This window comes from Sorex araneus, chromosome 5 (genome assembly GCF_027595985.1).
Source record: "Sorex araneus isolate mSorAra2 chromosome 5, mSorAra2.pri, whole genome shotgun sequence".
Classification (NCBI taxonomy): Eukaryota; Metazoa; Chordata; class Mammalia; order Eulipotyphla; family Soricidae; genus Sorex; species Sorex araneus.
The window spans coordinates 41231197-41252714 of NC_073306.1; the positions used below are offsets into that span (position 1 = coordinate 41231197).

The 21518-nt window shown below is 52.6% G+C and overlaps 1 protein-coding gene across 2 annotated transcripts in view; it reads left to right on the top strand.

Annotated features, from left to right (window-relative positions):
• Window positions 1-2276: 2276 nt before the first annotated feature.
• Window positions 2277-21518, top strand: part of DLGAP3 (DLG associated protein 3) — a 64239-nt gene continuing 44997 nt past the window's right edge. Inside the window, exon 1 of one of the 2 annotated variants that reach the window (XM_055137621.1) lies at window positions 2277-2530. The gene's annotated coding sequence lies outside the window, so the exon portion shown is untranslated. Of the gene's footprint in view, window positions 2531-6454; window positions 6545-21518 lie in introns of those variants that run through there. The other variant, XM_055137623.1, reaches the window with a different exon arrangement.

A 21518-nucleotide genomic window follows, 5' to 3' on the forward strand; every position in this document is an offset into this window, starting at 1 on the left:
GTTTTTCTTCATCTGCGTAAAGCTTACTGTAACCACTAGACTCTAAAAGTATTTGTGCTCAATGCTAATAAGGCATGTCATTCTTAATATAGCAATCATAATTTGTGCAGTGCAGGACACTATGTTAAAATTATTAAGAATAAGTTTTGGGGGGGTACAACCAGCGGTGCTCAGGGCTCGTCCTGGCTCTGCACTCAGGGATCATTCCTGGTGGGTTTGGTAGACCATATGGGATGCCACCATATGGAATGTTGAGATCCAACCTGGGTTGGCTGTGTGCAAAGTGAGCACCCTACCTGCTGTACTATCTCTCCAGCCACGAAAATTATTAAGAATCTTAAGAGAGTGACAGCAGAACTTTAGACCAATAGTGGGTCCCTTCTAAGTGTAGGACCCTGTGTCCTTGCACAGGTACACTCCTGTAAAGCTGGCTCTCTCTTAGACTGGGTGAGAATGAAAGAACGTTGTCTAAGAAAGCCTTATGATTCATTTTTTTTTTTTTGTATTCCAAGAGGCTAGCAAGGTGTCAGGTACAATCAGTAAATAATTGTTGAATGAACAAAATGAAAACTACACTTAATTCTCAATGCTACAACACTCTGACTCTTCAACAACAGCTTTCAGAGAAAACTAGAAAACGATGTGTATTGTAACGTCTTCATTTATTGTAAGATGTTTTCCAGTTTCAGAGCAACTCAGAACTCAGAAAACATGGCAGCCGCCTTTTAACTTTTACTTGATGGCTCTTTTTTCTATGCTTTCCGGAAAAAAATGAGAAGGTTCTACCAGTTTTAGAGTGGGTTCCTGCATCTACTTCTATCTTTGGTTCTCTGGCATCAGCTTTTGGTTGAACCCTGGGCTAGGAACACGTGCAACTTTAGCTCATGATTAAAAGGTTCTGAATGAACTGGTTCTTCAGACCTCAGGCTAGGTGAACTTGACCGGAGTTCTCTCCCATGGTGGGTGGTGGTGGTGGCAGAGCTCTCCAAACCTTGTGTAATTAGAATGACTGATGCAATAGGTTTTCTTTAAACACCTCCCCTGGGGAAAGAGGAAGGACTTGTCAACCCTTACTATCTTTTAGGACATTTCTACTTTCAGTGCCTCAGCTTTTCTGTCCCTTCTTTTGGTGCCAGGGATGGACCCCAGGTTCCCATACACGCGAAGCATACTCTCCAGCCCCGAGCTCCACTTGCCTGCCTGCCTCTTTGCACAGGGAGAAGAACCCCCTAAGAGTGGGGTGAGAAGAGAGTAGAAGCGCTGGCGTCGAATGAGAAGTCTGCAAGGCCGGCCAACAGTTCATCTCCCACCCTCCCCACCCCACCGCTCCTCAAGCACCCCAGAGCTTTCCAGGGCAGAAAAGGTGGAGGAGGGAAGGAGGCTTTGAGGACGCACTCTACTCCTCACCCCAACTTTCAGCGCGGGAGGCAGCGCTCCCTCCCCACTACCCTGGGAAACCGCATCCGGATCGCGGCCCTCCCCCTGCGGCTTCCCCGTGCGGTCCCCTCCCCCACGACAGCCTAGCTCTGGGCTCCGGGACCGGTTCCAGCCGGGACTGCTGCAGTCGCTGTGCTGGCCGGGCCTGCGCCCGCAGCCGGGTCCCGGCTCTGCAGCCTCTGGCTGTGCTTCCGACAGTCTCTTTCCCTCCCTCACTGGGCCCGCGCGGGGCCACAACCCCGGGCTCCGGGCCTCGAGGTGGGCGGGCACCGTGGGTCGGGGTGGGGAGCCCAGCAAGGTGGGCAGGCAGAGCGGGGCTCTCCCTCCACGCGGGGGATGCCGCGACCCCTGGGTGGGTGGGGGACGCGCCTCTGTGACAGCGCCGCGCCCTGCAGGGGCTGGGGAAGGGGCTCCGGAAACCCAGGCCGGGGACAATCCGGAGAGTCTCTCTCGGGGGACCGGCTAGGGGGGCTGTGCGTGACATTCAGGGCGTGACTGTGCCTTGGTGGGGCCCGAGATATTCCCGGGAGCCGGTGCGAGCCTTTCCCGAGCCGTCCTCCCCGGGCTCGGGTTGGGGTCTCTGCGTCTCGGGGCGCGGTGCACGGCGAGGGGCTGTTCCCAGGACCCCGGCGGGTGGTCGCGGGCTCGGGGGTCCCCAGGAGGCGGGAGCAGGTTCTCCGCTTCTCCGCACCCCGCCCCAGCTGGGCCTTTCCCGGGCGGCTGCGGGGCTGCGCGGGCGCCCCTCGGACACCCCCGCGACCCTCCGGGGCCCGCTGCGGGGGCGGGGAGCGGCCCCTTCGGGCCGGCTCGGGCGGCCGCGCGCGGGGGCGGGGCGGGGGCGGGGGCGGAGCGCGCGGGCGGGATCCCCCCGCCTCCCCTTCCTGGTCCCCGGGAAATCCAGCCTCCGTGGCTTGGCCGCCTCCCGCGCCCGCGCCCGCTCGGCTCGGCGCTCGCTCGGGGCTCCGCAGCCGGCGCGGCCCCTCTGCCGGGGGCTCCGCATTGCCGGCCCGTCCCCGCCCGCGCCCGCCGCCGCAGCGCCCCCGGCCCGGGCCGCCGGCACCATGTAACCCGGCCGGAGCCCGCGCCGGGCCAGGTAAGCCGCCGCGAGGGTGGGGACGCGGCCGCGCTCGCCGCGCCCTCGCAGCGCGCCCCCGGCCTCGGCCTGGCTGCGGCCCCGGCGCCGCCCACGCCCCGGGCTCCCGCGGCCGCGCCTCGGGCCCCGAGCGGGGGTTGGGCTCGCCGCCGCCCTGCCCGCCCGGCCTGGGCCCGCGGCTTCCACCCCGGGGAGGCGCCGGGGGCTCCGTGCCCAGCCCGCGGACACCGGCCGCTACGGCCCGGCCTCGCCCGCTGCAGGCGGGGGGCCGGTGGGTGGGGGGGCGGTCTGCCGGGATGTGGGGGGAGATCCGGAGAGAAGTTTCCGCTGCAGGTGTGTGAGTGTGAGTGCATGTCCCTGCCCGCGCCGGGGGGTGTCCGTGTGTCCCCGAGCACCGGGGGCTGTGTGCCGCGAGCGTGTGCGTGTCCGCGGGTGTGTGCCGTGTACAGGGTGTTCCTGTGTCCGTGCACATGTGTGTGCTCGTGTGTGGATGTGAATGGCTGTGTGACTGTGGCTGAGTGAGCCCGGGGGTCTGTGGCCTCTGTGTGTGTGGCTGTCTGTCTGAGAAGGGACCACTCTGAGCCGCCCACCGCAGGGTTTGCCCGCACCCCGTATCCCCTCTGGATTCCTGGTGGCAGTAGGCATGGGACAGGGAGAGCCACTTTTCCGCGGTCACATCACCCCACTTCCCAGGGACTTCTGTCTGATACGGGCTAGACCTACATGGCTGGCCTCCCTCAACGGTGCTCACCTTCAGAGAGAGTTCTGGGTGCGATGCTCATGGTTGTATCCCCCCTGCGTGATGGGGCCCCGGTGGAACTGGGTGAGTGTGTGCTTGTGTGTCTCTTCTTGGGGGGCCCTTTGGCTCTTCCCAGTGATGTGTCACCGAGGGAGGGCTGAGAGCCAGGGGGATGAGGCCAGGGGAAGCTTCTGCCCTGCTGCCAGCCCTGAGAGCAGGTGGTTGTTAGACTCCAAGTCCCCATCATCAGTTCATCCACTTGGGTCTGTTACAGCTCTTTGAAGTAACAACAGTTACAGCATCAGCAACAAGCACATTGCCCCGTGTTTGTTCAGGGCTTTTTTTGGGGGGCAAAAAGAGTCCTCTCAACTCTTCCTTTCCCTCTCCCCAAAAGCCCCAGCAAGCAGGCAGGGCAGTTGAAGTCTTATGAAATCATCAATGTCTCTTTTTCTCCTTTTATTTTTTTTTAACCTATGAAAGCAAGTGTCATGTGGTTTGACCTACTAAGATGCCAGTTTACAGATGAGGATGTTGAGGCTCAGGAGGTGACTTGCTATTGCCCCTAACACTTCCCAGAGACTGCAGTCCCTAAGATTAGGGCTGGGCCACGCTTAGTGATTCTTCCTATGTGTTCTTGCTGGCTCTAGGGGCATTGCCCCACACTGCCACCTGGCATTCCCTGAGTGATGGGGCTACTTTTGTACCCAGCTGCCAAGGCCTAAAAGAGAGAGAGAGAGAGGGGGAGAAGAGAGGAGGGAGAGGCTTCGTGAGTTGGCAGTGAATCAGGGTCTAAAAAGGGAGCGGGGAGGGCTAGGGTGGCAGGTGTTTTTAAAAGGAACACAAGCATAGGATGATCAGCCTCAGATACAACCCCCGCGCCCCTCTCCCACTGCCCCACTGATCTGGCAGGGGATGCCCATTGCCCCACCGATATGGCAGGGAGTGCCCACTGTGTTTTATGCCAAGGGGCGTATGTCCAAGGAGTGAGCTTGTCTGTAGCTACAAAATGACAGCCAGGAGTGGAACCTTGGAACGGACTTGGTCCAATTGCTTAATTAAGTAATGAGGATAGTGGGGAGAGAGGAGGGAGGAGACTTGTCTAAGGCCACACAGCCAACTTTGCTGGTTCCTGGCTAGTCTTTGCCCGGGGACATTAATAACTCTCCACATCGCTTTCCATTCCTGGAAACCTCCTTGCCAGCCCCCTCCCACCCTGCGCATTAGAGATGAGCACAAGGGATTTTAGAGAAGAAACGAAACCTGAGGGTGAGTATCCTTCAACCTGGGACCCCTTTTCAAAGTCAGGGGGTTACAGACGTGTCTGGGGCTGGGAATTCCTAGTCATGCCCACAACCAAGAAAGGCCATGGACTTGTTTTAAAGTCTTATTGGTGAAGGGCCGAGGCTTTTGCAGGCAAGACTCCGACTGTTCTGGCAGTGCCTGCTTTCTTTTGCTGTCATCTTTCCTGCTGAACTTGGGACTTGAGTTGACTGACCTCCTTTCCCCTTTATTCTATTGGTTTCAGATGCATCTTGCCTCTGGGTGGTCACACAATATTTAACTTGATGAAGCCCTGTTGGATAGGGAAACTTCTAGAACTTGTCTGATTTGGGAAGTGTCTGTAATTATCCTTGAACTCTTTGTCTTCTTTTTCTTTTTGGTTTGTGGGCCAAAGGCAGTGGTGCTCAGGGGGTACTCCTGATTCTGTACTCAGGGATCACTCCTGGTGGTGCTCAGGGACCATATATGGTGCTTGGGATTGAACTTGGGTTGGCCACATTCAAGACAGGCTCCCTATTTATTGTACTATTTCTCTCGCCCCTCCCCCCTTAAACCCTAATCAAACTTTTGGGAGTCAAGCGTAAATGATAAAGAATTATTCCCATTGTAGAGCTGGAAAGACTGAAATACAGAGAGGTGACTTCTATCTGATTGTTTTTAATCTATTAAGATCAGTACCAGAGGCTCGTGAAATTAGGGGATGTAGGAGTGAAGCAGAACAGCAGCTTTTGTCTACAGGGAGTTCTAATGACTGCTTTCCGTGTCTTATCATCCCTGTGGCCAGGAAACCTTTCCAGAGTCTGATTTCATTCCTACTTGGTGGATTCAAAGCTTTGTCTCTCAGTGGGGGTTGGAAGAACAGCTGTGTACCCTCCACTATACAGGCATTATGTCTCAATTCCCTCTCCCTTCTCCCCACCTCCAGCCTGAAGGCTGCTGGCTCAGCGGGCCTCCTGCCGTCTGGGGAGTCTGGGTTTGAGCTGGGGTGAGGCAGTGGCACCATCGTTATGGTAACAAGCTGCCAGCTCATCATTGCTAATAACTTGTCAAGTCCCTTGGCTCAAATGCTAGCATGCCTTCTCACCCCGTCCATCCTTCTCCCCAAATCACAGAGAGAAAAAGTGAGGCTGTGAGGGAGGGGCCTACAAATGAAGGAATTCTGGAAGGTAGGTGGTATTGTCCTTGGGTTGTAGCTGGAGGGCTGGAGGAAGTCACTTGGGAGTTGGTTTACACCTATGATAGCATACATTTGCATATGATTGTATAGACTAATACACGGGAATATACTCGGAACATATTGTATAAATCTATCCATGCCAGCTGACACGGTCATGTGTTTTTACCTGGCAGCCCACATAGTAAACATGCTTCCAAGCATCAGAACATGCTTGTGCATGAATATTGCCTACCATCTGCACATAAGGCGCCCAAGAAATCTGGGCTTGTGGGGGTGTCCAGGTGTGTGGGTGGGGATCTGATCTTTTTCTGATGCAGCTTCAAAGTGTCTTATTAACAAAGGGACAGGATGGTCCCAGGGTTTCTTCTTTCCAGTGGAGAGCTGAGAAGGGGAGTGGCTGGAGATGGTGTGGGGGTCTTAAGCTTCCAGCTTCTGTAGGCCTCTGCCTCTATGACCTTTGAGCTCAGGTATCCCCCTGTGCCCCCCTCCTACCCCATTCTTTCTCAGGCTCTTCTCTTCCTGTGTGTAAATATTAAAGAGCTGAGCCCGCAGGGCTGATGTAGACATGGGGAGAGAATTAAATTTAAAAGGATTCCCTCGCCCCCGTCCCACACCCCCACCCTGCGTTCCCCCACTCCTGCCTCCTCCCTTCTTCCATTTCCCCTCCCCTCCCTCAGTGCTTCTATCCGTCTCTCCTCCCCTTCTAGTCTACATGGGAACTGGCTCCTTCAGAAAGGGTGCTCAGAGCAGGGCGTGGGGAGATACCTCTCTCTTGCCTCCCTTCACCACATCTGCCTACAGGGCTGGGAGCCCCCACGTGAGTATTTATCTTATTTTGGGGAGTGGTGGTTTAGAAGAAAAGGGTTTTTAGAACCAACTGTGTGTGGCTTTGAGAGGCTCAGGGCTGAAGGGAGGTGGGTGGGGTCCTCTCAGCTCCCTCAAGGGAAACCTCTTGTCTGGGTTTCTTTTCTCTCTTTGGACAGAGAGGGAAGGGAGGGATACCAGGTCATCCATTCCCCCGTGATGGGATGAGAGCGAATGTGGGAGCAATAGGATGAGGGGGCTTCTGTACTTGAGGGGGGCGTCTTGGTTTCCCTGGTTTCTAGCAGTGCCCCCAGGGAGACGTTGGGAGCTGTCCCGAGTGCTGAACTGCTATCAGGGGGAAATGTGCTCTTTTGGAACTGTCCCAGGTGCTGAATGGGGCTGTATGGGGCTGGAGGATGGAAAGGAGTCTGGCTATGCCGAGCGCTCACCAGGCAAATTCTCCCAGATGACCCACTTTCCAAGGACAGAGTCTCCGAATGAAAAGAGAGATTTTGGGGTCTTCCCTCTGACTTTAAACCTCAGAGTCTTTAATGGTATCTGAGAAAGGGATTTCTTTCCCCCTCCTCTGTTAAAGTTACCCCTCTTTCCTAAACTGGTTACTGTAGAATTAGAGTGGGAGGATGGTATTGTGACTGTGACCTCTCTTCTCCCAGACAGCTTTTAATCTAACAATCTTAGGGAGAATGGCATAAGCCTTCCTCCTACTGCGCCCCAGAAGTTCAGACGCAGGGCAGTTCTTGGTTAGTGGAGTTTGGTTTGCTGGTTAGGCCAGGAGGGCATAAAGCACAGGAGTCCAGGGTAGTTTTATTTCTTTAGTTTTGTTTGTGATGTTGTTGTTGTTTGGGGGGCACACCTGGAAGTGCTGGGGAATTGCTCCTCTCGCTGTGCTTGGGTGACCATGCCATGAGGTGCCAGGGATTGGACCTGGGTCTCATGCATGCGAGCCTGTGCTTCAGCCTATTGAACTCTCTCACTCCCTGGTTAGTTTGAGTGACCACACAACTATCTCCTGCCCACTGAATTTTGGAATTCAGGACTAGGGACAGTGGAACATTCTGCTAGACTGTTGTATGTTCTGCTCAGCCACAGCTCAGAGCAGCATTTGGGAGAGATTTTTGTTGGGGAGAAAGATTTCCAAGCAAAGGATTCAAGGAGTGGGTGGGGCTGTCCACTGCCACAGGGCAGAGGATGAGGAGGTTGCTGGGATTGGGGAAAATGAGAATAGTCTTGGGAAGACACAACTTGAATGAAACAATTAGGGGTCTGGGTTTTAATCTTCAGTTCCCTGGGAATTTTTGTTTCTTATTAACCGAGGGTCAGGGTCATGTCAATTTTCTGGGATCTTGTGCTCCATCTTTGTAACTCAGGGAATAGAGAACAGAGTTGTTTCTCCAGGTCCCTTTCCTTGTCATCCCAGGGGGAAGAAAGCCAAATGTCAGGACATGCAGATGAGATTGTGGGGGAGCAACAGGCAGGAGGGGTTGATGGCAGCTTCACCTCCCATTCCCAGGAGCACAATCAAATATTCAAATGGGATCCTTCTCAGAGGGGAGAGGCAAGAGAGGATTTCCAAATGATGGGGTGGGGGGAAGTGGTGGGTGTGGCAGGGAATTCAAGAAAAGGGAAAGGTACCTAGAGACCCCAAGCCAAACCTGTTCATGTGACCTATAGTTAATAAAAAATCCCTCACCCATCATGTTTTTTTTTGATGTAACTCATCAAGATTCCTCCCTTTGCTGAGCTGCTTGGGAGGAGCTGAGTTTCCCTATGCTGTGGGTGCTGGGAGGTGGTGGGTGTGGGTGTGGGTGCCTGTTTGGGGAGGGGAGGTGTTTATGCTCCTCTCAGCTCCCTTGGTTACATAACGGCTTTGATAAGACTTTACTTTGGAGCCGTTGCTACTGCCTGAAGCAGTTGCCCCTCTACTCCCACATAGAGGCTGGATGTCCACCCCTTCTCCCTGGCCCCTTGGAGTCCTGCTATTCAGGACCCATGTTCCAGCAGGCGCTTTCCTCCTGGAGGTGCCTTCAGCTGCCTCTTGGCTTCCTACTCAGTCCTGTTTTTCAACATTCGCTGCCTTTGCTGTCTGAGCCCAGGCCACCACATTTTAGTTTCTAGGTCTGTTCTGTCCTTGGAGGACCTGTGGCCAGGTTGTGACGGGGGGCACTGAGCATTGAGAAGCTGCCTTTTAGGGAGAAAGAGGCTTTCAATGAGGTTTTAGTGCCCAGAGACAATTTCCTGGCTGTTTCTTTCTTTGCCCCAGTAACTCTTTCAGAATTTGGGATCAGTGGATCATACCCAGAGGAAGAACTCTGGCCTTGATAATTTCTCTTCATTTTCCCTTTTAGGATTAAGGAAGTATGTGTGTGTGTGTGTGTGTGTGTGTGTGTGTGTGTGTGTGTGTGTGTGTGTTGCCTTTTGGGTGTACTTACTTTGGATGTACTTACTGCATTACTTATTTCTTACTTCTGAAGAAATACTATTTTCTCCTAGCTTGGGATGAGGAGCTAAATAGAGACTTTCTTTAGAATGATTTTTCTTCTGAGAATGGGTTGAAAGTGTTGTAAGTCTAGGAATGGTCACATTTTATTGGTAATAAGAGCAACTTTTAAGTGGACAAGTAGGCTATTGGCAAGAGGAGAGAATGGATGAAAACTTATGTTGTTCTGGGGCCAGAGCATTATCAGAGTGGGTAGGGTGTTTGCCTTGCATGTGGCTGACCAGGGTTTGATCCCTGGCATCGTGTATGGCACACAGAGCACCACCAGGAGTAAATTCTGAGTGCAGATCCAGGAGTAACCCCTGAACATTGTTTGGTATGACCCCAAAACAAAAACCAAATGAAAACAACAACAACAACAACAACAACAACAAAAACTCTCCCTGATACTGTCCCTTGGAGATAATCTGGACTCCTAGTTATATGCTCAGGATGGGATTTGGGGAGGGACTACACATCTGTGATGCTACTACATGCATATTTCTTTGCCTATGTGAGGCTATAATGATATATATGCACATATATGAACATATGAACACATATCATATAATAATATATATGTGCATATATATGAATCATATATTTATGAACACATGTGAATTTGTGTATAAGCATGTGCACATATTACATACATGCATGCATGACTGTGTTTACATTATAATCCTGTAAAGGAGATTGGTTCATTTAACCTGCATATGTATAGGTGGATGCTCACCTAGTGAGGGGCATATGTGTATATAAGTGGGTAAGCAAGCATGTATATGATATCACATATATGCACATGTGAATCCATAAAATATGATTGTATGTACATAGGGCTGGAGCGATAGCACAGAGGGTAGGGCATTTGCCTTTCACGCGGCTGACCCATGTTCGATTCCTCCGCCCCTCTCGGAGAGCCCGGCAAGCTACCGAGAGTATCGTGTCCACACGGCAGAGCCTGGCAAGCTACCTGTGGCGTATTCGATATGCCAAAAAACAGTAACAATAAGTCTCACAATGAGAGACGTTACTGGTGCCCGCTTGAACAATCGATGAGCAATGGGATGACAGTGACAGTGACCCCTCTTGGAGAGCCCTGCTAGTTACTGAGAGTATCTTGCCTCTATGGCAGAGCCTGGCAAGCTACCTTTGGCATATTTGATATGCCAAAAACAATAACAACAAGTCTCACAATAGAGACATTACTGGTGCCCACTCGAGCAAATCGATGAACAATGGCATGACAGTGACAGTGATATATATATATATATATACATATATATATATATATATACTTAAGTTGAGCTATACATGTGGCAGAATGAATGACAAAGAATGAGAAGGGAAGAAAGAGAAAGACACGGATTGTGACTGAATGTGACTAAACATTGAGGCTGTCTAAAAGTTGTGTTTCCACAAGTATGAGCTTGATCCACCTTGTTACCTGTGGTTGTTCTCCAGAAATCAGAAATCCTGAAATCCCTGAAGTCTTTCTATTTCTCATGTCAAAGGGACCTACCTGCTCCCCATTACCATTCGGATAAAAGGGATTTGCAGGGGAGAAACCTGAACAGGCCTTGCTGAATCCTCAGTAAAGGGGTCAAGCCAAGCTGAACAGTTGTTACGACACTCAGGAGTTTATGGGGAAAGAGAGTAGAGGCAGCAATGTGGACTTTACCACAGAAATTTCAAGACTCAAATGAAACAAGTTGCACTTGGATGAAAGAGCAGGGGATGTTAAAGAGACCCCATGCATACACACCTATAAGACATTTGGCACTAGGTAGACACACATGTGCGTATCATTTATTGATGTCTTAATACACATCTCAAGATTAAACACTTTTCCATGCACACATGAACACATCAGCAGGTATGTATCAACACCGGATTTGTCAGCATATACATATAAAGTTGTACACATTATTCACAAAGGTATGGAGAAATGGGCATAAGAACAATGGCCTGGTTGTAACCTGTGATCACTTACATATGTACCTCCCTCACCCATGTTGACACTAACCAGTGTATCATTGTCTTTTCATCACATACTCCACACCTGATGCCTTTTTTTATGTAATCTGTGTTTATTTTGTGGCTTTTCTGTGTCATGTCCTTTTTTGCACCCCTGTAATAGTCCGAGACCATGTGAATTGATTTTCACTCAGGTAACTTACATTGGAGAAAAGGGGAAAGACCTTGAAACAATTGAAGAGTGTGTTCAGGGAGGCAGGAAGTTGACACTATTTACTGGCGGCTGTAGGCACTTCCATTAGGGGGTGGTCATTCTTTTTTTTTTTTTTTTTGCTTTTTGGGTTACTCCTGGCTCTGCACTCAGGAATTATCCCTGGCGGTGCTCAGGGGACCATATGGGATGCTGGGAATCGAACCCGGATCGGTCGCGTGCAAGGCAAACGCCCTACCCGCTGTGCTATCGCTCCAGCCCCTGGGGGGTGGTCATTCATGGGGTGGGGACAGAGGTGTCTGGTGAAGGATTCGTGGAAAAGAAGGCCTTTGAGTTAAGTCTTGAAGGTACAACAGTGTCCACCAGGCAGACAGCTGTCAGAAAGGTGTTTCGGTGACAGCAAATGTCCCAGCTGGTGTTCCTACTTCTGCCCTTGCCACCTCACTTTCCAAGGCTCATCAGAGATGCAGCCAGAGTAACATGGGGTCCAACCTTCCCAATGGCTTTGCATCTCACTAGCAGTGAGAGCCAAAGTGCTTTCTGGGGTCTGAGTGACAGACTACAGTGTGTAAAAGCGTCCCTGGTGACAATCTGGTCTCAGGGACCACCTCTCCAGGGGCTGCCTCATGGTTCTCCCAGTCCCCCTCAAGGCTGTTTTGCTGGCTTTTCCACCAGCCTGTGCGCTGAGCCTGAAATGCTCTCCCTGGCAGCCCACGTGGCTTTTGCTCTCTCGCTTTATTCAAGGCTTTGCTCAAAAGTCACTTTTTTGGAAATGGCCTCCCCCACAGTCTATCTTAAATAGCCCCTGTCCTTCTGTCCCCTCACCCCGCTTTATTTCAGCGCATTACCATTATTTCATCTGTTTGTTTGTCATTGCTTTCCCCGCTGGAATATTAACTTCCCAATTGAGGCAGCTTCATCTATTTTATTCTCTTATACCTGCTGTGTCCAGAGGCGTGCCTATCTTGGAGTGGGCACTCAGTGAAGATTTACTGAATAAATAAATGTTAGTTAGATCACACCGGCAACAGCAGAGAGGTGAATGGATGGAGCTGAGGTAAGATGCAAGGCAGGGGGACAATTTGGGGACCCCACTGTAATTGCCTTTGGGAGAACTTAAGCTGAGGAGGTCCTGACCCAACACACAGGTAGTGGAGATAGTGAAAAGGAGATCCACATGCTTGCATGCTTCCACATGCACTCACACTTGTGCCAGTTAGACCATCTTCAGCAGAAGGCCGGGGGAGAAGTGAAAGTGTCTCTGTGTGTCGGTGCTGTGTATGCCCTGTTCGCTTCGGGAGAACTACTCACCCTCTGAACTCGGGCAGCGATGGGGATCTTTCCGTCACGTCTCCACCTGCGTCCATCCCTTCAGCCAGACTGCAGAGGGCTGCCGGGTGGGGGCCAGTGGTACAACTTCCCTAAAGAATGGGGTCCTGAACAGTGGGAAGGGCCTTAGAAAGTCAGAGGAGAGAGAGTCGAGCTACCAGTGGGCCATGGTCTCTCAGAGGAGAAAGTGGAAGCGGGTGAACACAGACAGGACCCAGACTCCCTGAGGCTGGAGTGAGGGAGCAGGCTAGCACCCCCAGACAGCGTCTGCCAGCCCCCTCCTCTCTCCTTGCTCGCTCCCTGTCTCTCCCCTACTTCAGTCTTTCTTTTTTTTTTCCCTCAGGAGGGGGCTGCACCCAGGTCCAGGATGGGTTTAGGATTAAGTGGGTGCCCCCATGCTGTGATGTGAATTCCGGTATGGGGACATCCAGGACACCTGACGTTTAGAGGAAAGACTGAGGTTTGCGGCTGGGGTAATCTCCCTGGTAATTTCCGCTTAGACTATTTTCCTCTCTCCCAAGAGTGATGGCAGGAGGGATCCGGGTAAGTCCTCAGGAAAGCCCAAGCCTCTCCTCTGGGGAGGGGTCAAGTCTGAGGTCAGTGGGGGAAAGCTGGGAGGAGCCAGTGGGAGTTGGGGGTGCACCTCCCTGACCTCTGCTGCAGGTGCTGCTGGGGGGCGCAGTTCAGCCCTGGACCCTCCTAGAGCCTCTCTCGGACCCTGGCGCCTGCCCCCGGCTGGCTGCGTTCCGGGGAGGCCAGGCCGAGAGCCGCTCGCGGGTCCTGGGCGTCTGTTTGCCGGGGGGCGAGGGGCGGGGCGAGGTGCCTACGGCGCGGGTGGGATCCGGACCGGGACCGGGACCGGGGCGGGGGCGCTGCAGCCGCTCCCCTCCCACCTGGGCTCTGAGCTTGGGGGTTGGGCCGACACCGCCGCCAGAGCCGCCCACCTGCCCGCGGTGTCATGGCAACGACTCTGCCCACGTGGACGAGGAGGAAAGGGAGGAGAGGCGAGGAGGCATCACGACCGACGAGCCGAGAGGACGGGAGGGGGCTCGCGGGGCGCCGCGCGGGGTGCGGCTCCCGCGGCCCCCACCTGTCCCCACCTCGGGGAGTACCTGCCCTTGGGCGTCCCAAGTGCTGGGGACCTCGGTTTCCTGTGCAGCCCGCTCTTGCCCCCTGCGGGGTGCAGGGCAGGGTGGGGGCGATGAGGCTCCAGCCTCTGGCCTCTGCGGACCCTCCTTAGTAACCCCCTCGGCAAGTTGGGGTTGTTGCCGGGGGGCTGAGGGGATAAGAGCCCGACCTACTTCTCCATTTTCTCACTATTTTTCAAAAGGAAAATGACCCACTTTCCAGCCAATCAGACTGGGACCTGTTCCCAGGCTGGTTCCCAGAGCCCCCTGCCCAGGCCTCTGCTCCCCCCACCCCCGTTTACCATTAGCCACGTGCCAGACCCCGCCCCTTCCTTCCCCGGGTGGGGGCCTGGGAAGGGGGGGGTCTGCTGGGAGAGGGCTTGCTCTGGTTGGGGTAGGGCCGGGACTGTCCTCAGCATCCACTTTGTCACATCTCACAGCCACAGTCCAGTCAGACCACTGAAGTATCCTGCCTGCCACCCCTTGTCGCTCCCAGGATGTCCCCTGTGGAGGGGCGGGCAGAGGGTGGAGGGGTCTGGGGAAGGTGGCCCATGACTGGTTCTCTCCTCTCCCTCTGCCTTTGCTGCTGGTGGGCTGCCTTTCCAAGTGGACAGGGGGATTCTGTGGCTCTGGGGATCCATGTCTGTCTGTCTGTCTTGTCTGTCTGCCTGCCTGCGGTCCTCTGATCCCCTCCCAGAGCTTCCCTCTGCCTTTCCAAACCCCTGTCCCTTGCTAGGATATCGGTCTGGGCCTTCGAGCCCCCCTCCCTCTGTCTGCTATATTGGCCTGGGCTGACTTGGGGGGGTGATTAGGGATTTAATTATTTAGTTTCTCCTGCTCAGTAGATTAATTCCATCCATCACAGGCAGGCAGAGCCTTCACCCCCTCTCAGGGCTGCTTGGCCAAGCCCAGAGGGAGGAAACAGCATTACTCACCCGGGCCCAGTACTGGATCTGGGAGCGGTGGATAAAGTTCTTGTTGGGGGAGGACTTGGTGTCTGACATTGAGGGGCTGTGGATGCCGAGATGGAGGCGAGGAAGATGCATTTCTATGGCTTGGAGCTCGGTACGACAGCCTGCCTGCCTGTTTTCGGTTCTGTGCAGCACTTACGTATACAAGCACGTCATCAATGCTGGTTGAAATGCTCATGTGTGTGAGCCCCCGAGGGAGCAAGTTTGGGCGTATCCGTGCACGTCTGTGATGATGACTGTCTGGGAGAGCGAATGCCACGTGCATTATGTTGAACGACTTCGAGGCTGTGTAATCTGGCTTAGATGAACCTGTGTGTTCAGTTGTGACTAAGCCACCTTGGGGAGGTTTATACCCAGGTGGGAGAGAGGGAGGACAGGGACTTTGTCCATCAGAGGGTCTCCTATATTTGAGCACCGCACGGAGGCTGAATGCCAAAGAATCCCCCTGTCAGTCTCACCCAGCAGTTAGGTTGGTGAGACCTGCTGCTTCTGCATGCCAGACCTTGGTCTCCTAGTGATCTGAACATATCAGTCTTGGACTGAGACCCTCTTTTTTTGGGTCACACCCAATGATACACAGGGGTTACTCCTGGCTCTGCATTCAGGAATTACTCCTGAGTGTAATTCCTGTAACACCCCCCCCCCCCGTGCTCGGGGGACCATATGGGATGCTGGGAATCAAATCTGGGTCAGCTACATGCAAGGCAAACGCCCTGCCCACTGTACTATCGCTCCAGCCCCCCAGGACTGAGACCCTCTTCTACCACCTGTGTGACCCATGGCAGTGCTCTTTACATTTATTTAGTGTTTTTTGTTGCTGTTATTGTTTTTGGGCCTCACTTGGTGGTGCTCAGGGGGGAACTCTTGGCTCTGCACTTGGGAATCACTCCTAGTGATGCTCTGGGAACCATATGGGACACCGGGGACCAAACCCAGGTTCAGCCGCATGCAAGGCGAGCACCCTACGCTTGTGTACTATTTCTCCAGCTCCCTCTTTATTTATTTTTATTTATTTTTTTTTGCTTTTTGGGTCACACCCAGCGATGCTCAGGGGTTACTCCTGGCTTTGCACTCAGAAATTACTCCTGGCAGTGCTTGGGGGACCATATGGGATGCCGGGGATCGAACCCGGGTTGGCCGTGTGCAAGGCAAACGCCCTACCCCCGCTATGCTATCGCTCCGGCCCCGCCTCTTTATTTTTCTAAGCCTTGATTTTTCCCTCTGTGCAGTGAGAGTGGTAGTGATGCCTACTGCTTACTGGGATTTGGGGGAACTCTCAGGGCAGGTTTCTTGGAAGGAGGGGAACCTGTTTGCATCTGAAGGCACAGCTAGAAGGTCAGGCCTGCGAGGGGAGCATCTCCTAGAGTTTGCTGCCTCCTTTGCTCATGTTCTCTTCTGCTGTGGGACAAGGTCAGGAGCAGCCAGAGCTGAGGACAGGGAGGTGCCACTCAGCCAGCCAGTCAGTCTTCAAGTGGGCTAGCCCCTTGCATGACCCCTTGTGGGGAGAGTCTAGAACCCTGGTCTCAGTTCACACAAAAGTTTAGAGGATGAAGTGAACAGTCCTAAGCTCTCAGCGCTGTGGAGGCTCCAGACATCTGGAACAGAGAGGACATGAGGCCCCACCTGGCGAAGATGCTGCTGTCCAGTGGCCTTTGGCATGGGCTTGGGCTCTTCTCTGTTGTCTCTGATAGCACTGGCTCAGGTGTGGAAGACTGAGAGGCTTACAGCACACCACCCAAATCTCATCAAATACTTACAAATGCAGGAAGGTCTTCCTTACTGGAGTAAGAAATGGTGTGTCCAGTTGCCTTGAGTAGATTCACTTACTTTTTGCTGCACTTTAGAAGGTGGGTGTGACTGCCCCTATATTACAGATCAGAGTACCAGGGAAATAGGACAGGGCTTTAGGCACTTGCCTTGCATGTGACTGACTCAGATTTGCTCCCTGGCACCACATATGGTCCTCCGAGCACCACCAAGAATGATCCCTGAGCACAGTCAGGAGTTAGCTCTGGGTACAGCCAGTGGAACCCCAAAACAAAATTAAAGAAAAACTAAAGAAAATTAAACTTGGACTGGGAAGCAATCTTTCCATAGATAAGCAAGAAGGCTTCGGTATAACTATTGCAGGCAGATGATTGTCTTTTTATCTTATTGGGCCATGCCAAGTGGTACTCAGGGATTACCCTTGCTCTGCATTTAGGGATCACTCCTGGTGGGACTCAGGGGATCATATGGAGAGCCAGGGTCTCTAGGTCGAATCTAGGTCAGCCGTGTGCAAGGCAGGTGCCCTGCCTGCTGTATCACTGCTCTGGCCTCATGTGGTCTTTTTGATATCCAGAATGATGTCACTGGGTTTTCCCTTCTGGATCCGTGGGTGGGTGGGTGAGAGACCACCAGCCCTGATTGTGGGGTGCGGTGGAGGCGTATGAATCTAGGGCCCCTTGTTCTCAGGCTTCCAGGGCTGTCCTTAATCTCCTCAAGGGGTCAGAGGACTTCAGTAGTAGCCTGGGTAACCGCAATGTCCTGGACAAAGCCAGAAATGAAGGAGTGCTCAGAGTAACCTTCGCTGCCAAGTCCTGAGTCAGGTGCTACCTCTGCCCAAGCGGATGTTGAATCCCTCTCAGAGAGCTGTTTCCAGGCCCCAGGCACACAGCATTTTCTCCCTCATTATCAACAGGCCCTGGTGCTGGACATATTCCCTGTCCTCAAGATGGGAATCTTTTTTTTTATTTTTAAAATTTTATTGAATCACCTTGAGATAGTTACAAGCTTTCATGTTTGAGTTACAATCTCACAATGATCAAACACCATCATTCCACCAGTGCACATTCCCCACCACCAATATCCCAGGTATACCCTCCCTTTCCCACCCTCCTCCTGCCTCTAAGGCAGACAATATTCCCCATACTCTCTCTCTACTTTTGGGCATTATAGCTTGCAACACAGACACTGAGAGGTCATCATGTTTGGTCCATTATCAAGATGGAAATCTTAATCCACAAGACGTCCCAGCGAGAAGGGAACAGTTCTCCCCTCCACCCTTTCCCCATTTGAAAGCTGACGAAATGGAACTTGGGAAAAATGAAGGTATAGCTCAAAGGCCTCATGTTTCGTGATCAACCTGGGAGACAAGCCCCAGGCTCAAGTCTGGAGCCCAGTCTTAGTCCTCAGATGTCCAGACCAGGGTCTGTGGGGGTCCTGGTCCTGCGAGCTCTGACTCTCAGGCTGCTCATAGTGGGCAGGATTGACGTCCCCCAAGAAGGTACCTGGAGGAGGGTCATGGCTGTGACAAGGCAGAACAACCTTCGTGAACATTGTTTAGTTCCGCAAAAGGGAAGAAGCGGCCCAAAGCTGCATTAGGGAGCAAGAGACTGAGAGGCTGAGAAGGTTGAATTTGTCTCCTTGGACCTTTCACAGCCCTGGGAAAGGAGGATGAGAGCTTGAACGTTTGCTTCTGGTACCTCTTGGCTCAGCTAGAGGAGGGGCGGAGTCCCCGAGAGTCTGAAGGAAGAGGTCTGCTGGGGGCAGAGTGGTAGTCCTGAAATCCCATTGCGCACAGGGGGTCAGTTTCAACGCTTCTTCCCATCCTACTTCACATTCTCTTTTCTCCTGTTGCCTTCCTTAAATTATACAGAGGCATGTCCATTTGGAGAGACATAGATGTGGTTGGGAAAGGACCATCTTTACCTGCCAATCAAGAGAGGATAAGATAAACCAGATGGGCAGGACTGGAATGAGAGGCGGGATTGCTAATGTGACTCTCGGGCCCTCCCAGTAAAAGTGAGATCTGTTCTGGGGCTGTTGTGCTTGGGAATAGAGTGATGAGGGTGGCAAGGGAGGACTTTCATTCAAGCTTTTTTTTTTTTGAGCACCTGTGAGTGCCTGGCACTATTACAGCCACTCAGAACACCCAGCATATGGGATGGACCCTGCCCTGTGGGACTTATATTCTGCTATGGGGAGATGCCATGTTTTGGTCAGCAATGAGTGACATAGTCAATGGTGGCTCCCAGTAGATTCCCTCTTCTGGGTTTATGTAATTATGCCCTGTGATGTTTGCACAGTGATGAAATTACCTAACGATGCATTGCTCAGAACCTAGCCGTGTTATTAAGTGATGTATGACTACATTATAAAGTTGCAATAGATAAAGGAGAGAATTTTAGAGAACAGTTAGTATGATGAGGGCAATAAAGCAGAGTGATGAAGAGCAGACCTGGGGGATGGGGCCCGACTTCACTTAGTGAGTGGTCAGGGAAGGCTTCTTTGAGCCGAGCCCCAGAAGATGAGACAGAGGAAGCCATGGGAATATCTGGGGCAGCGCGTTCCAGCAGAGAGAACATCAAGTGCAAAGCCCCCTGAGGTGGGATTTTTTTTTCCCCCAAAGAGATTATAGGTAGTGTGGGTTATTCACAGGCTGAGCGCTGACCAGTGGGGTCAGGAGATGGATTTAGCCTTGCATCTGCCTACATGTCTCGAATGTTTTGGAGCTATAAGCTTATTTTCTGTGAACTCCCCACCTTTAGCCCCCAGGAAGATTTGATTAAATAATAAAGATGAATGAATAAGACTTCAAGCCACCTTCCGTCTGTTCAGTTCCTGCCACCTCTTCTCCGTGTCAGAGACAGTGAGAGCAGGAAAAGGAGGTTTTTTGCCCAGCCCTGACTTTCTAAGGGCAGGGACCGCAGCACAAGGCATACCAGTACTTCAATGATAGGCTGGGTGGGGGGTTGAGGGAGCCAGGGATGAGGGCACTGGCTCAGAACAGAGATCCTGCCAGTGGCAGCTGGGCAGAGTTGGCATCAGAGTGCCGAGGAGACTTGGGCAGAACGGATGCAGGAGGAGCTTGTACGGGTCGGTGGCTCTGGGTTCTGGCTCCCTAACATTGAGCTAACTAGTAGCGACTCCTTTCACAGTGCATATTCAGCCCCTCCGTGCAGACTGCTGCCAGAGTAGAGTGGGAAACAGAAGGAATCCTGCCCGTTCTGGTGGGCTGACACCGAGAGACGGGAGGCGTTTGGAAAGCCTGCAGTTTTGGGGTCCCATGGGCACATATGTTTGGGAGCTCATGCATTAGCCTGGAGGAGCCCCGGGCAATAGCAGTAAGAAGGTTCTAGGCCTCCAGTGCTCTAAGTTCTGTTGTGCTGTAAGCGGTTTGGGAACGCTGTGTAGACCCCTGGGTGAGGGGAGGAGGTAGGGCTGATGCCCGGCAGGAGAACCACTTCACTGTTCCCTTTTGTGGCCATTGGGACATAGCGGGTTGGCTTATGGGTTTCCCAGACAGCCTTGTGGGGAAGGGGTGAATCAGTTAATATTGATTTTTGAAATTTGTGTCTTTGCCAAAGGCATTGCTTTGTGGTAAACTCCGAGGGTGTGTGTGTGTGTGTGTGTGTGTGTGTGTGTGTGTGTGTGTGTGTGTGTGTGTGTACTTTGTTAAATACATCTGGATTCCTGGATGCCTCGGTATGTCTTATTCCTGGGTGCTTAGCACAGTCTTGAGTAAGAACTGCTTGTCGAGCAGAATTCCTTCTCTGGCTTTATAAGGATGTCCCAGAGACATGGAGTGACTTACCAATCACGCTGTATGGCATCAAATGAAAGTACAAACAAAGGTTGGTCCCTTTACCGAGGACTCGCCACATGCCAGAGACAGCCCTGAGGGATGTGGATAGTAGCCATCACTTTGTGAATACCTCTCTGACAGCTCTATACTATTCCAATTTTTGAAGATAAGAAAATAAGGGTAAGAGAGGAGGGTTCCCTGCTTGAGTACACACAGCTAGTGAGTGAGTGGGTAGGGAGCTGAGTGGATAGTCCACTGAGTCTTCACCTGTAACTTTGATCCAGGGAATCTATGAGTCTCTTCAGTCTCAGGAAAGGAAGATCAGCTGATTTGGTTTGGACAAGGCCCTGGGGAAGAGGAAAAGAAAACACAGACTCCTTCCTCTGTGGCCCTTTTCCTTTCTTCATTTTCCATTCTTTTTCTGGAAGGTAATTGCTCGGGGCAGTGACAACCTCCTGGCGAATTACACAGCTGGTTTCCCAGTGAGATTTGTAACAACAACCCGCCAGTCTGGCAGCCCCCAGCAAGTTCCGGTTTAAGAAACTAATTGCTCGAATTGTGCAGTTGGTGCTAAATTGGGTAATTTCTTGGTGACGGCATGTGTGCCACTTCTTCTATTCCCAGATAGATTTGAGCCGCATCAGAGACTGTATCGCACGTCACCCTCCCAGACTCCTTCACTGCCCACTTTGCAGCCTGCCACGGGCTGCTTCCTGAGGCCCGAGGCTCACCAGCTGGGCAGCTCTCTGTGTCCTGGGAGGGGAGATGATGGCTTGCTGCAGTAAAATGAGGAGAGTGACATTGGCCCCCAATGTTGTCACGGGACTTCAGGGAGCACACTCTGTGCTGTACCTGACTGTCCTTGGACTTGGAACAATTCGGTACTCACCGTACCAGGGCGAAGGCTAAGCCATACTCTGGTGAGTTCACTGGTGTTGGCATGAGTGGGCTTTCTTTGTTTTGTGTTTTGGAGGGCCACACGTAGTAGTGCTCAGGGCTTACTCCTGGCTCTGGAATCAGGGATCACTCCTGGTGGGCTCAGGGAACCATATGGGGCGCTGGGAATTTAATTCAGGTTGACTGCCTGCAGGGCAAGTGGCCTCCCCACTGTACTGTCAGTTTGATCCTGTGTTTGTTTTTGGCCACACCCAGTGGTGCTCAGAGATCAGTCCTGGTGGGCTCCAGGGACTATAGGTGGTACTGAGAATCAAACCAGGGTCAGTGACTTGCAAGGCAAGTGCCTTACCCACTGTATTATCTTTCTTTCCAGTTCCATGAGCTGGCTTTTAAAAATGTGTTTCCTTTTACT